Source organism: Dasypus novemcinctus, chromosome 2 (genome assembly GCF_030445035.2).
Source record: "Dasypus novemcinctus isolate mDasNov1 chromosome 2, mDasNov1.1.hap2, whole genome shotgun sequence".
NCBI lineage: Eukaryota > Metazoa > Chordata > Mammalia > Cingulata > Dasypodidae > Dasypus > Dasypus novemcinctus.
The window spans coordinates 42,026,368-42,042,538 of record NC_080674.1 but is presented as its reverse complement, the minus strand read 5'-3'; the positions used below and the strand labels follow the sequence as shown (position 1 = coordinate 42,042,538).

Below are 16,171 nucleotides of genomic sequence, written 5' to 3'. Positions count from 1 at the left end.
ACTACATGTCTGAAGTTTTCTAGGAGAATCTGGGTCTCAAACACCATCCCTAAGCCCCACACACCCACCTGGCCATTTGTCCTGACTGTGGGTTAGATGCCTTCATGCCCGTCCCACACTCCCCCTGAATCCACTTCATGTCTAGGGGCAGCACCAGTAGTGGGTCGGGGTTAGGTCTCAGCCTGGTGGAAGGCTGTCCAGAAAGGGAGCTTGTAACCAGCGAACTTGCAAAAACACCCGAGAAATGACTAGGAATGCCACTAACTTTGAAAGTCAGAACACATTCCAGAAAAAAGACAGAAGGGAGAGTATACTGCCATATGGAAAATCACAATAAGAAGGACTATAAAATTTGAAATCGTCTGCACAAAAAAATTATGCATATGCATACCCATGATCGCAAAAAGGGAAGGAGAAACACACAAACCCAAAATGAGAGGGAGAGGCAGCTGAGGATAAAAATGTATTATATATGGATTTTTGTGATTAGATTTTGAGTTCACTTGCTCTGAAACTACCTTGAAGATATTGATCTGAGCAATTATAGGAACCCTTAAAATGTTCTTGTCCATCTTGATACCTCTATTTCAACCTTGAAGAATGTTTCAGCCCTTCCTACATTTATCTCCAGTATAGCAATGATGCTTCTTTTGGCAGTAAACATCAGTAAACTTCAGTGCCATGAGTCATATTTTCAATTTTTAATTAAATCATGGTTTGATTTATTTAGGCCTACATAAATTTAGAATCGGGTCCACATAAATTTACATAGTTTATTTAACACTGCTCATGACTGCGTAAATTATAAAAATCCCTTAGATCAAAGAATTCGCCCTTTTATCATATCAAGCAAAGTGTGAAAGCACATAATTTCCCAGGGTGGTGTTACCTTTATTCTTAAAAAGGGCATTAAAGATGATCGGTTATATTCCTAAATAAAGACATTGATGAGATCATTTTAAAATATTGCATCCTATATGTTTTCACTCTAAAGAATTTTAGTGATATGGCAGTGCCTCATTTAGAGCTAGTGGTGCTGCTGGATTTTTTTCCCATTTCCCAGAATGGTTACGGATGGTAGTAAATCCACATGGTAACATTCAGCAAAAAATTCAACGGCCTCACTCTTATAGAGCAAATACTGTTTTAAGCAGCAGAAGTGTGAGTCATACTGACACCACTTTCCTAGAATTCTGATTAAAAAAAACCATCATTGTTAATTAATGTTCCTAAGAAAGGATCCCAGATTACAGGAAATGAATTGAAAGGTGACAGGAAGAAAGGGTGGGGGCACAAGGCTATGGATCCTTGTTCCTGCAGCCACAAAGTGACAGCAGCCCATGAGGAGGAGAGTAAATCATGCTCGCACATTTCAACACTGCCATGATCAGACTGGAAATGTAGGAGGTGTGGAGAGAGAAAGGGAAAGACAGAAAGGAAGGAGAATGAATGGAGATGGTGGCGAGAAGGGTTGGTGAGTGAGAAGTGGGATTCAGGGCTGAGGGAGAAGCAATGAGACTTCCCCTGCGGCTGAGCCGGTCTGCTTTTGTGGCTTTGGGGTGCCTTGGAACTTCTGAATGTTAAGTAGGATTGAATGAGCACAACTGGCAGTTCAGCATTTGTGACTCAGTAGAATTTGTGGTCTATAGCAGGTCATCAAGTAACCCTCAGAAGGGAAAATGAAATTCACATTGTGGGAAGAAAGCAGGATGCCCGCATGCATGGGTGCTGGGGGTGGGCCTAGAAGTTCTCTGTCCAGACGCCTGGGACAAGGAGAGGGGAGGCAGAGGATGTCCAGGCTGCTTTCTCATCTCCTAGATCATCCTTTACACCTCGTTACAGCTCCTGCATTTCCAAGCAAACCACCAGGAAGCAAAGTACAGCACAGGATTTTTTTTTTTCTGATGAGCGATTTGATGAATATGAAACATTTATAAAGATCTAAAAATCAAGTCAAATTTCATTACATACTTAACAAGCTTATTTGTTAGAAAGAAATCAGGATTATTCCAGGAAATCTGGAAAGCAAGGATGTCATACTTTTAATCACCCCTGGAAATCCTCATGTATTGTGAATTTGCCTGGGCAGGAGTGGGGGTAGTGGGCTGTGAGAGCCTTCACTGATTTGCAACATGAGAAACACAGCTTTATTTGTCTCAAGGAGGTTTACTAACCTTTTTCTTAAAAGTCGTTTTGGTTCACTTTAAATCTTGGCATTACAAGTAGACCTTATTGCAGTCTTCATAGGGTGTTGGGGTGGGAAGGAATGACTGTTGTATAATCCAATAAAATGTCAGACACTGCAAATCCCTAAAGGCTGGGGTAATTTGGCTGATCCTAAAGAAATCAGGAAGCACTAGCAGATTACTGATAAAGGCGCTGTGATCCCCTCATAGATGCAATGAAAAGAACAGTTGGATTCCAGAGAGAATCTAAGTACCACCTCCAACCCATCAACAAACACTGGAAAGTCCCATTTTCATGTGATGAAGTTTTTGTGAAAATGGTCTACCGAATGAAAATAAGAAGCCAAGAAAACCTGAGTAATGTTTTCATAGTATCTTAAGAGTCAAAAATTGGATTCAAAATCCAGCTCTACATAACCTAGCTGTTTGTGAACAAATCATGGTATTTCTCTGGGCCTCAGTTTCCCAGTACTGTACTTTTTAATCATTTCAAGCCTGCTCCTCTCTAAACCATCTCCCATGCCTTTTAAGTTTTTTTTTATTGTAGTTTAAATATATCCTAACAAGGAAATGGAAGACAGGTAATTGATTTTTTAAAAATCATCCGCTATCATTTGGAGAATAGTCATTTTATGGCAATGGGGAAATTATTATTATATATTACCAACCTTCTTTCTGGTACAATCATTTTTTCTAATGCTGTGATCTTGGTCTGACCTTTTTGAATGCACATGAGAAGTAGAACCACCCTTGGCCCTTGTGGGTACATATTAAAGAGTGAACATCATCACTAAACTTAGGTTGCCAGAGACCAACAGAAAAGACAAAATTGGCTAATATACCACTAATGAGATCTGGGCAGGAAAAAGACAAGGAAGTTTAAGAGGATAAATAAGGAAAGCTAATTGGAGAGTAGGTGGAGGTAGCCAAAGAAACCTGACAAGAGCCAGGTTCTGAGTTGGAAAGGCAGATCCTTCCCTACTGAAACCCTAGCATTAGGTTCTTTTCTGCCCTTGATGGGCCCTGGGAAGTAGGGAAGAATGGCCTTTCCTGGCATCATTGTTTGTGGTGTACTCCTATGGCCCAGAAATGCAGTCAACAGTTACTACCAGGGGCCATATCTGCCCAAGAAGGAGTGACTGGGGAGACACTTTCTATTTTTTAATTTTTAAAAAAATTTGGATCCCAACCTCTCTCACCTTCCTGAAGTTAATAGATACTGCCTGGAAAAGTTATCTATCCAAGGATTCTGAACTGTCTTACAGCTTTATAAGGCATGGGAAAGCAGGGTAAAATCAGGAGCTTGCTCTCTTGCACCACCATAGAGGCTAAGCACCACTACCTGGGTCTGCGTGCATGTGTGGGTGCGTGCACGCGTGTGTGTCAGGAGGTAAAGGGAGATCCAGGGATGGTGCACACAGGAGTGACCTGGACTTTGGGAGAGTGTCCCTTATGCCCCTTCCTATTTTCCTAACTTTCTTTTCCCTCTTTACTTCCCACAGTATTATCTTTTTAAGTCCTCACCCCCTCTGCTGTAGCAAGTTGGATTTCCTGGGAAGCAGACTCTGAGACAGAGTTTAGGGCACAGGATGTTTATTAGGGAGTGTCCTTGGAGCCAATGCCCATGAAAGGAAGGAAAAGAAAGTAAAATTGGGAGAAAGAGGAGTAGGGCATCAAAGCCGGGCCAATACCAGCCTCAGGCAACCCCATGGGAGCTCCAGAGCTGAGATGGCCTGTTAGAGTGGTCCCACCTTGGGTTGAAATGTCCCACCTGAGTCAGGTATTGAATGTTAACTGCCGGCCAAGAACAAGCCCTCCAGCAAGGTGACTGTCTGCAGCTTGGCCGACACTGAAGGGCTGGAGCTGAAGTCTGACCACTGACAGTACTCCTCACAGCTAGGGCAATGAGTCCTTCCTTGAAACTGGAGCTGGGCAGTACATCATAATATCCACCACACCACACTTATTATCTACGAGTAGACATTTCCTCCCTTTTAAAATACCAACTTTTTATCTGGGCACTTGGCTGCCCAGAAGAAAGACTACATTTCCTAGTCTCCCTTGCAGCTAGATGTGACCATGTAACTTGGCTCTGGCCAATAGGAGCTTAACAGAAGTGTGTAGGCAAAACTTCTACCATGTGTCCTTACATGGAGGGGATTTTCTTCTTCTCTTTTCCTTCTTACTCATTGGAAGAAAGATGTAATAGCTGGAGCTCCAGAAGTTACCTGGGAAAAATAGCACAGAGACAGAGCCTAGCTTCCTGCCCCCATGGTTTATTTACCAACCCTGCTTTGTCTACCTCAAGACTTCCTGAATATGAGAAAGAAACAATCTTTCCTGTCTAAGATACTCTTATATGGAAATTTTCTGTTTTTGCAGCTGAAACTAATCCTAATATATATTCCATAGGGGATGGGGGCAAAAGAAGTTCCAGTTCACCTTGTACTCCAAATCTGGAGCAATCTGGACAAACATTAAGAAAAAGTGTGGAGTGGGGATGGGGAAAGGAGAAGGAACAAGTAGAGGATGCAGCAGGGGAGTGCCATAGCCCACTGTGGAGGACAGTGTCCAAGATGGTTCCATGATCCCTGTTCCTGGAATTCACGGCCTTATTTTCTCCACTTGAGTGTGGACAGGACCTGTGACTTACTTCTAACCAACAGAAGACTGCAAAGGGAATGGGATGCCCATGGTCATCTGTGCATTACCACATTACATACTGTGGCAGTTTGATATTATTTATGAATTCAGAAAAGAGACATTGATTATGTTTGTAAACTTGTCTGTTCCTCTGGGCATGATACCTTTGATTGTATTAGATTTGACTGAGATGTCTTTGATTTAATTATGTTAAGATTAGAGCTTTGATTCAACCACATCATTGGGTGACTCAGAGTTGAGTCCCCACCCTCTTGGTGGGCTATATAAATGGACACTCAGTTAAGAACATGGAAGCAGATACACAGAAGCAGATACTCGAGAAAAGAGGAAAGGGAGCTCCATAGACAGAGAAGAGGATCCTGCGACCTGGGAAGAGAGATGAGCCATTTGCCTGGGAGTTTGCAGCTGAAGAGAACAGAGCAACTGAGACCTATGCCAGCCTAAACCTGAGATCAGAAGAAGTTGGACCCACAGACCCTTAAGAGGAAAGAGGAAGGTTGAACCCTCACAGATATCGCCCACCATCTTACTCCAACTCATGGTAACAGACTTTGGGTGAGAAAATACCTCTTATGGTACCTTGAGTTGGACTCTTTTGAGCCTTGTAACTGGAAGCTTTTACCCCAAATACATACCCTTTATAAAAACCAGCAGATTGCTGGTACTTTGTATCAGTACCCCTTTGACTGACTAAAATACATACTATCATAGCACCCCACCTGCTTTGTGAAGAAACTCCCTCCTTTGGTGCCTTTGAAGAAGCCAGGTACCATGTTTGTCATTCCCTCCCCACCCACCAAAGATGGCTCCCTCACCTATTTGCTTGTTTTTTTCCTCTTTGTTTTTTCTTTAGGAGGCACCAGCAACCAAGCCCAGGACCTCCTATGTGGGAGTGGGTGCTCAACTGCTTGAGCCACATCCATTCCTGGTACCATGTTTTAAATGACCATGGAAAGGGTAATGTGACAGGAAGCTGAGAATGACCGTTTGCCAACAGCCAGCAACAAACTGAGACCCTCAGTCCTATAATTGCAGGCAAATGACTACTTACTACAACCAGAAGGAGTTTGGAAGCTGATTCTCCCTCAGTTGAGCCTTAGGCAAAACCACAACCCCAATCAACACCTTGACTGCAGCCTTGCAGAGGACCCAGTTAAGTTGTGTCCAGATCCCTAACCAATATAACTGTAAGATAATAAATGTGCGTGTTTAAGCTACTACATTTGTGATAATATTGTTACACAGCAATAGATAATTCATATATCCTTAATAAGGAGTTTGGCCTCAAAAAGGGAAAGAAGAGGCAAATCTCTTAGATGAAGACTTTTGAAAGCAAGATAACAATACTCTGGAAGACTGTGGCTGGATAAAACAGGTGAAGGCAATGCTTTGTCTCATACTGTGCTGACTATTTTTAAGTGGGAGAAGACTATGGCCTGGATGGCTAAAAGGGAGACCCAAACTGTAGTGGCCCATGTGCAAAAGTAATAACAAAAAGGAAACCAACAGTGAGATTTAGTAAGAAAAAGGCTGTATAAAGTGTTATGGCAGAGGGAATACTTGACCTTATTTAGAGTGGGGGGATTTGGAGCAAAGGCACAAAAGCTGTATTTTACAAAAATTACCAGCATCTGTGTTTGGATCATGGTGCAAGAGGTATTGGAGGTTGTGGTAGTGGTGTGGAAGGTTATGGAGAATTCTGCCCTTGGAGTATGAGAATCAACCTCAGGCCTGAGTGAAACCTCTCTGAGAGAGGATGCTTCACAGGCCAGGCAGTGAGAGGGACTCAGTCTAGTTCCACGGGCTCCAGGTCAGAAGGCCTGTGTTGAGTCTCAGATCCATCACATGTTATATGATTCACATTGGGCAAATTAACTCATCTCTAATGGCCTGGGTTTCCACATCTGTAAAGTGGGGCTGGTAACAGTATTGGCATCATAGGATTATTGTATTGGGTCAACAAAGTAATACATAAGTGTTCAGCCGGGCATGTAATAAAAGCCTATTAAATGATAGCTTAAAAAAAAGATTGGATGAGGCATCTAAATTTAGTCAAGCTCAGCCTTTCCAATGTACTGGTAAGGATCTGGAGCAAATTGTATCTCCTCTTTGAACCAAGATTGTCTATCAAGGTCTCATAGTTGCTCCAGCCCATTGACTTTCTATCTTGGCTTCTTACCGAAATCACCTGAGGAGGTTTAAAAATTACCATGCTTGGGCCCCTGCCCCTGAGATTCTGATTTAATTTGTCTGGAGTGTGGCCTGGGCCTCAGACTTTTGAAAAAGTCCCCATGGATTAATTGGTAAATTAACAAATTGAGCTCAGTCCAGAATGGACACAGCAGAGCAATGAAGGCAAACAAATGGAAGCCATAACCCAGGAGGGTGGCTCTACTTGAAAATGTGACCAGGTTAAAGGGATAGTATAATGTTAAGAGTAACAGTTTTGCCTAACTTTGCACTTTTGGACCTCTGGTTGATGGGCAAGTGAGGAGAGGGATGCATTAAAGAATCAGTCAGAGGCTTGTTTAGTCTAGGATGTAGAGAGCTGACCTACCCTGCCTAAAAATGTCATCAGGAATTTGGGGAATAGAGCCCCAAAGGATAAAGTCTCTTTAGAGGATGTGGCCCATAAAGTATAAAAAAATAAAATTTCTATGACTGGAACTTTACATGGCTGCTGAATTTTAGGAAGGTGATGTTTGGTTAGGTTGATGCCTGTGTTGCTCTGTGTGATGATAAACCTCCATTAGCACCAAGCTATCCATAAAATCTGTTACACACACAGCCTTTTGTTAGTGGCGTGTTGGGAGAAAGAAGGAGTAAGAATGGTGTTGCACTGGAGAAAAAGAATAAGGAAGAAGGACAGTGGTTGCTGGAGATAATACAGAGAGCTGAGAGTTTGGGGGAGGGGTGGGAGGAGGTATCAGTGGAAGCACAGGTTCCCTAGGAATCCTCAGATATATTAGGTGAACATGTGACTTAAAAAAATTTAATTTGGCTATATAAGGACAGAATTTCCTAGAGCCTGAGGGACCTGGGACATGGGAGACTCAGGATACTGACATGTGGGCTATTCAAGATAAAATAAGAGATTGAGACAGAAGGAATGATGTATAATTTCCCAAGTGAAACAGTTATAAAATGGAGACTCCTTAACATATATATATATATGTTAAAAAAGAAAAAAGCTGAGATCAAATATCTCCTCCATCTGATCAGGGGTTAGAAGACACAGCTCTACCTCAGATGGTCTTCCAGTTCTCCATAGGTCCTAAAAGGGGTCCCCAACTCTGGTGAACACTGCAATTATGGGGCTTTTCAGAAAACTGATCTCTGGTCCTGTGGCCAGGAAAAAGGCTGTGATAATTGGTCTGGGTTGTTGCCTAGGCACAGGACCTTTAAAAACTCTTCAGGAGATTTCACATGCAGCCTAGATTGGAACTGTCTGGGGGGTTATTTGGAAAGTGTATGCCTGGGGACAAGAGGGGATTGGCAGTTCCCTACAGAATGGGATTTGGTTATGGCTCATTGCTTGTGTGTTTTTACATTTCTTAATTTTAAGCTTATTTGTTAGTGGCCACATTGTGTTAGGTGAGTGTTAGGAAGTTAATATTAGGAATTTTATGGTTGGATAAGTACCCAAATAAATAACATGTCTTTCCTTGCATAAAATCCTGGCAGAATCTTTCCCAGAGAGAAAATCTGGGGGACATTTGATCTCTGTAACTAGAGCGTACCGTAGGATCATGAGACATCTAGATGGGGTCAGAAAACAACGCAGTTATCTCCAAGATCTGGGGAGGCTCTGCTCTTCTCAGATATCCCCCCTAATGTTGGGAAGAAACGCATAGCTTTAAGAACTGGAAGGAGCTTTAGAAATGATCTTAGTTAAACCTTTGTTTCCTAAAAAAAAATTTTTTTTTAATATCAAGTCTCTGAGATATGAAGGGCCAGGCCCAGGAAACCCAGCCATTTAGGGGGAGAGGAAGGACTAGAGTGGAATCTTTGGAAAACTGGCCTATTATTTATTCCCTTAAAACTTCCAGTCCTTCAAAAGCAAGGGTTAACATATGGGTTCCCTTAGGAGAAGTAACCTGACAAATTCATATTCAAGTATGTCTAACTAATATAAAATATTTACTTTTCAGCAGGTTATGATAGCTGGGTGGGATGCATAAACTTAGGAACCCGAACATGGGGAGAGAAAGGAAAATGTCAAAGACTGTGAGAAAGGTCAAATAAAGAGAGCTAGGAGGGAGATTGACAATTTAGGCTAGCGTGGGCTCTGGAGTTGAATGTGAAGTAGACCCTTCCAGGACAGGGAAAGAGGGAAAAGAATGACTGTTGAACATGTTTACAAATTATTTTAATTTTAAATTAACATGTGCCTTTTTTAACCCTGCCCCAATCTAGATGATGGAGTGAGAGACTTCAGGGCTCCATTCCCCCACAGAAGCTTTGAACAACCAGCAAGAACTGACAGAAACATCTTTCTCCAGCTCCAGAAAACAGATAAAGGATTTCAGTAACAGAATGAGTGCCAAATCAAGAAAAAGGTAACTAAAAACAGCAAGAGCTCATGGTGCCCTGCTGGTCCCTCCTCCATCCCCTCACCAGCTTGGTGTGGAGTTAGTCCATGCTGTCAGTACATATCCCTGGACCCAGTTCTGAGGGAGCAGAGTAACCCTTTTGCACATCCTGGGAACATGTATGTCTGGCTCAATCGGTCTAGTGGTGACCTAAGGGACCCACTACCCCAGACCTTGCCCTGAGCGTAGAAGGTTCTCCTACAGAATTCTGTGTGAGAGCATACAAATTCTGCTGCCTGGGGCAAAGCGCTGATGGCTATAGGACACACACAGTGCAATTCCCCAGAACCGTAAGGAAATTATTTCTTAGGGAAGCTGGAGCATCATCTCTGTGTAAATGGGGAGATTTCTAGGGCCACATATGCATGCCCAAGACAACAGACATGTACATAAATGATCAGGGGGACCCCTGTGCTTTGACCTGGAGCTATTCTCCAAACTCATTGGATGGATAAACCCTGAGGAAGAGCACTCACAGAGGTCAATCTGCAAAGACTGGGAAAGGCATTTTATTGTTTTCCTTATTTTTTTCTGTTAGCTCCTGGCACTCATAACACTGGCTAGATACAAGCTTAAGGAACAGATGCCTCAGAGTCTAAATTCTAACAATAATGCATTAAAATATCACCATGTCAAGGTTTCAACAAAAGATTACAAAACATACAAAGAAACAGGAAGTAATGGCTTAGGCAAAGGAAATGATTAAAGCATTGAGGAGGACCAGACCTGAGACACACCAGACAAGACTTTAAAATAGTGGTCCTAAATACGTTCAAGGAGCCAAAGGAAAGTATGGACAAACAGTTAAAGGAAATTGGGAAAATGACAGCAAACACAAACAGAACATTAATAGAAAGGTGGAAATTATGAAAAGGAACCAAACAGAACTGAAGACTACAGTAACAGAAATTATTAATGTCCTCAGGGGTTCAGCAGTAGATTGGGAATGTCAGAAGAAAGAATCAAGGAACTTGAATGTAACATAGGTGAAATCATCCATTCCAAATAATAGAAAAAGGAAAGAACGAAGAAAAGTGATCAGAGCCTAAGGAACCTGTGGGATACCATCTGTGTACCACAGACAAACATACTGTGGGAGTTCCAGAAGGAGAAAAAAAGAAAGAGCGAGCAGGAAATATTCAGAGAAATATGGCTGAAAATTTTCCAAATGTAATGAAAGACAAGAATATACTCATCCAACATGCTCAATAAACTCCAAACAGGATAAACCCAAATATGCTCATACTCTGTCATGCTATAATCAAACTGTTGAATACCAAAAATAGAGAATTTAGAAAGTCACAAGAAGGAAGCTATGTATCACTGTTGTAGTTTGCTAAGCTGCCCAAAGCAGATAACTATCAAATGGGTTGGCTTTTAATAATGGGAATTTACTAGCATGCAAGCTTATAGTTTTGAGGCAAGAAAAGTATCCAAATCAGGGCATCATCAAGGTGAAGCTTTCTCCCCAAAGACCAGCTGCTGGCAATCCCAGTCTCCTCTGTCACATGGCAAGATACATGGTGGCATCTGCTGGTCTCTCCCTTCTCTTCTGGGTTTCATTGCTTTCAGCTTCTGCTTCTGTGGGTTTTTTCTTCTTCTGAATTACATTGGCTTATAAGGACTCCAGTAAGAGGATTAAGACTCACCCTGAATGAGTTGGGTCATATCTTAAGACCCTACTCACCAAAAGATCCTATTTATAATAGGGCCACATTCTTAGGAATGGTTGTCTTAGTTTGCCATGGGGTTGCTAATGCAAAATACCAGAAATGGGCTGGCTTTTATAATGGGAATTTTTTTTAGGGTGAAAGCTTACAGTTCCAAGGCCATGAAATGTCCAAATCTAGGTATCAGCAAAGATGTTTGCTCACCAAAGTCAGAAACTGATGATCCTGGGGTCTAGCCACGTGAGAAAGCAGGATGGCCATCAATCTCTGCTGAGGTCCCTGCCTTCCCTCCGGAATCTACCATCTCCCAAAACTCAGCTGTGGGCAACCAGGCAGAGGGCTTGTTTTTTTCTGGGCCTCCTCTCAGTGTCTGCTGCTCTGCATTCTTCCCAAGTTCAGTTGTGGACTGTCAGGCATATGGCTCATCTCTTCAGCCTTAAGCTTTTCTGTCGGTCCCCATTTGGGGCAGGACCTCTTTCCATGCCTCTGTGCTCTACTGATATCAGACTCTGGTGCCTCTTTGAGCCTCTTGGGGCTTCTCTGTTTTCCTGTAGTCCTCTCTCTCTTACATGGTAGGATCAATACAGCAGTTTCCTTTCTCTCTGTCTCTCTATTCTGTGTCTCTGTTTATATCAGACCCCAAATAGGGCAGAGACCCAAGCTGACTCACACCTCACTGATGTAGTCCAATCAAAAGTCCTAAAGCAATCTTGTCAAGTAACCTAATTAAGGCCCCTTAACTGGATTTAATGCAATCAAAGAGCCCCACACTGACAGGAATAGATTAGTTTCAGAACATAATCTTTTAGGATTCAAAAAAGAAGTGTCACAATGGATTAACTTTAAGAACATACTTTTCTGAGGCTACATAGAGCTTCAAACCACTACAGTGACACATAAAGTAGCCACAATAAGATTAAGCGCCAGTATCTCATCAGAAATCATGGAGGCAAAAGGGCAGTGGGAAGACATATTTACAGTGCTTAAGCAAAAAACTGCCAACCAAGAATTCTGTATCCAGCAAAACTTTCTTTCAAAAATGAGGGAAGAATTAAGACATTCCCAGATACACAAAAGCTGAACTACCTCATCACTACTATACTGTCCCACAAGCCATGCTAAATGGAATTCTGCAGGCTGAAAGGAAAGGACACTAGACAATTGACTAAAGCCATATAAAGAAATAAAGATCGCCAGTAAAGATGATAATATGGCCAAATATAAATACCAGTACTAATTTAATTTTGATTTGTAACTCCACTTTTTCTTCCTACAGTATCTAAAAGGTGAATGCATGAAATGTAATGACAAATCAGTATTTTTTGACTCAATGTATAGATATGTAATTTATCACAAGAACTACAAAAGGTGGGGGGAATGGATGCATATGGGAACACAGTTTATGTATGCTATTGGAAGCTGTTAAACTGGTATCAAAGAAAATGAGATTGTTATAAATTTAGGATGTGAAGTTTAAGCCCTATGGAAACCACAAATAAAATATCAGAGAACATGCAAACTCATAGACATAGAAAGTAGAATGCAGATTACTGGGGCAGGGGGGTAGGGGCAATGGGGAGTCACTGCAAAATGAATTCTGTTTTTGTTGAAGGGAAAGTTATAGCTACGAATGGTGGTGAAGGTAATGCAATACTGTGAATGTGATTAATTCCACTGATTGGTGTGTTTGAGAGGGGTTGGGGTAGGAAAATTTGTATTGTATATATGCTTCCAAAATTTAAAAAAGCGAGGAAGAAAGAGAAACTTAGAGATAATGACAATTAAATGCAATATATGATCCTGGATAGAATCTAAGAATGGAGGAGAAAAAGTTCAAAGGGACATTATTGGGACATAAGAAAAGATTGGAATAGAGAATGTAGGCTTTATATCATTGTTAAATTTCTTGAACTTTATAACTGTATTTAGGGAAATTATATAAGTAAATACCTTTGTTTATAGGAAATCTACATGGAAGTATTATGTATTTAAGGAATATGATGTGGGAAGCGAATATGGCTCAAGTGATAAGGCGTCCACCTAACATATGGGAGGACCCAAGTTCAATCCCTGGGGCCTCCTGGTGAAAAAGAAGAAGAGAAAGCATGCCTGCATGGTGAGCCAGATGCTCATATGATGAGCCAAGTGTCCACACAGTGAACCAAGTGCCCGTGTGGTAAGCCAGGTGCCCATATGGGTACCCATGCAGCAAGCCCAGTGCCCACGTGGTGAGCCAAGTGCTCACATGAGTGCCTGCATTGTGCGTTAGTGCCCGCACAGTGAATCAGTGCCCGTGCAGTGAGCCAAGTGCCTGCAGCAAGCCAAGTGCCTGTGCTGTGAACCAGTGCCCGCACAAGTGAGTCATGCAGCAAGATGATGATGCAACAAAAGAGAGACAAAGGGGAAAGCCAAGGTGAAGCACAGCAGAGACCAGGAACTGAGGTGGCACAATTGACAGGGAATCTCTCTCCACATCAGAGGTCCCAGGATTGAATTCTCGTGACTCCTAAAAGAGAAAGATGAGAAGAGAAGACAAAAAGAGAAATAGACACAGAAGATCACACAGCAAATGGACACAGACAGCAAAAACAGCAGAGCTGGGAAGGGGGTAGAGGAGGGGAAAAAAAAGGGATATGATGTGTACAACTGCTCTCAAATGTTTAGAAAAGAGGCCGATAGATAGATAGATAGATAGATAGATAGATAGATAGATAGATAGATAGATAGACAGACAGATAATAGAATGAATGGTAAAGGTGGCAAACTTAAAATTGGTATTTAGGAGGATGATAGTATGTTGGATTTTTCTGTATAGAGTTTATATCATTTTGCAACTGTTCTGTAAGTTTGAAATTAAATTTCAAAATAAAAAGTAAAATAATAATAATAAATTAACATGTGCCAAAAACCACCCACTCTCCCAGAGCGCAGAGGAAGCCCCCAAAGGCTGGCCCTACATGACTCAATCCCATTACCAAGAATCACTTGCATTAAGGCTATTTCTGCTTCATCCAAAAGGTTCTCAGTTACCTTCAGTGTCAACAGGAAATTAATCAGCAAGTAGAAAATTGAAAGAAGATCTGCATCTCCTTGTAGGTCATTAAAATAAAAGCAGATTTGGCTAAAAGGCAAGGTGATTTTTTTTAAAATCCCTCTCCTTCCCCCTTACTTAATAAGTTGAAGTTTCCAAAACTCAAAGCTCAAGGAACAGAGTCTCCTTGGAGCACAGGGTACACTTTGTCCTGGGACCTGTACCCCTCTGCGCATGCCAGCCCAGTCTCCATTCTAACAGCTCTCCATTTGCCCTCTCAAAAAACCCCTGGAAACCCGACTATGCTGTGACACGATGTGTTTAAAACTTCCTGGACTCATCTCAGGCCATATCTTTGCCTTGTATTGTTTCACTTGCCTTTCCCCTCTAAGCTCTTGGGGGAAAGAGCTTTTTTTTCCCCTTCTTGTTTTGGAATGCTTTTATTTATTATTGTAAGCCTGGGTGGAGAATGTACTTCCTTGCTTATCACACAGCTATGTAGAAATATTAAATAATAATAATACCTGGATGCAGTAGAGAACATAAAACTCTGCCTATCATATAACCTTTGCTCTGCCATCCTGAATATCTAGGGAAGCAGCTTCTCCTGGTCTTCCTTTTTATAGGAACTAAAATCCCACAGATCTTAAATTAGAGAACTGATGTATGGAATGATGACTAGGAACATTTTCTCATTCTCTTCCACTTGTTTCTGACCTATTGATTTTAAAAAGCTCTGTCCTCCCCTCTCCCCAAAGTAGGTTGTGAGGAGAACGGGTACTGAGTCAAATGCACTTCAAATGGGGTCATAATGAAGATCCTTGGGGTATCTCATAACAGAAATGCCAACTCCACTCAGCACAAGCAAAGCTGGAAATTTATTGGAGAACTTTTGGAGTTTCAAACAGAACTCAAAGGCAGCTCTGAGGAAACCTAGACCATGCTCTTTTACATTCTCTCTCTCTCTCTCTGCCTCTCATCTTTATTGTCCAGCCCCTACTAAATATGTTTCATGAAGTAGGGCTTTTTGTCTGGTTTATTCCCTGAAGGTCTGCCCCTGCCTAGAACAGTGCCTAGCATACAGTAGTTGTTCAGTCAGCATTTATTATTGCTTTCTCAGCAGAATGGCTTCCTGTGTTTCTCTATGGCCATGTTAGAATGCAGGTACCCCACAGTACCCAAATTTCTATCATTGAAATGCAGGCTTGTGTCAACTGTCCACCACCCGTTGGTCAATTCTGGGTAGAGGGATAGGATTTCCTAGTAAAAATGATTGAGGAAGAGATGCTCTTTGTATAGAGAGTCTTGGGAGTTGGGTAGCCACCGCCACAAGTGTTTATAACAATTGAGCTGGTAGTTGTTAGAGGGGCAAACAGTTTGTGAGAAGTGGTTACATGCTAATTCCCAAAAGGAGCCATCTTTTGATGACCAAATCAGAAAACTAGAGGGGCCTTCATCTGCCCCCATAGCATGACTCTGTCTTGCTGATATGTTATCACCCAGTCTCTCTTTGGACACAACTAGTGACAATGATGGCACTACTTCTTAAGAGCTGCCTGTTCCATTTTTGAACTGATCCAATTATTTGGATGGCTGTTCTTACACTGGTCTGAATTTTTCCTCCATTGGTCCTATCTCTGTCTTTTGCAACCACAGAGAGAGCAAAATTCTCTTTCGTGTGATAGCACTTTTTAAAAAAGTATTTGAAGAACATGATCATGTCACTTTGAATATACGTTTACAGCTAAGTCCACTTCCAAATAATACTATACTGCTTAACGTGGAGTTTATATTATATCTAATGTACTATAATACCTTATATTAGAGTATTCCCAATTCCTCCCTCCCATCTCTTACAACATTGCTGTCATTCTTTGCACTTATCCATAAGTTATTAAAACCCAATACATTATGCTCCTAATACTTTGAACAGTTATCTGGTAAGTCAGATAAAAATAATAAAAATACAAGCTTTTATTTTACCTTTGCTCATTCTTGAATGTTCTTCCTTCTATATGACCTATGACA

At 41.6% G+C, this 16,171-nt stretch overlaps 1 long non-coding RNA gene across 1 annotated transcript in view; it reads left to right on the top strand.

Annotated features, from left to right (window-relative positions):
* Nucleotides 1-9,120: 9,120 nt before the first annotated feature.
* Nucleotides 9,121-16,171, top strand: part of LOC131280066 (uncharacterized) — a 42,635-nt gene continuing 35,584 nt past the window's right edge. Inside the window, exon 1 of the long non-coding RNA XR_009187646.2 lies at nt 9,121-9,409. This is a non-coding gene — a long non-coding RNA (uncharacterized lncRNA). The remainder of the gene's footprint in view (nt 9,410-16,171) is intronic.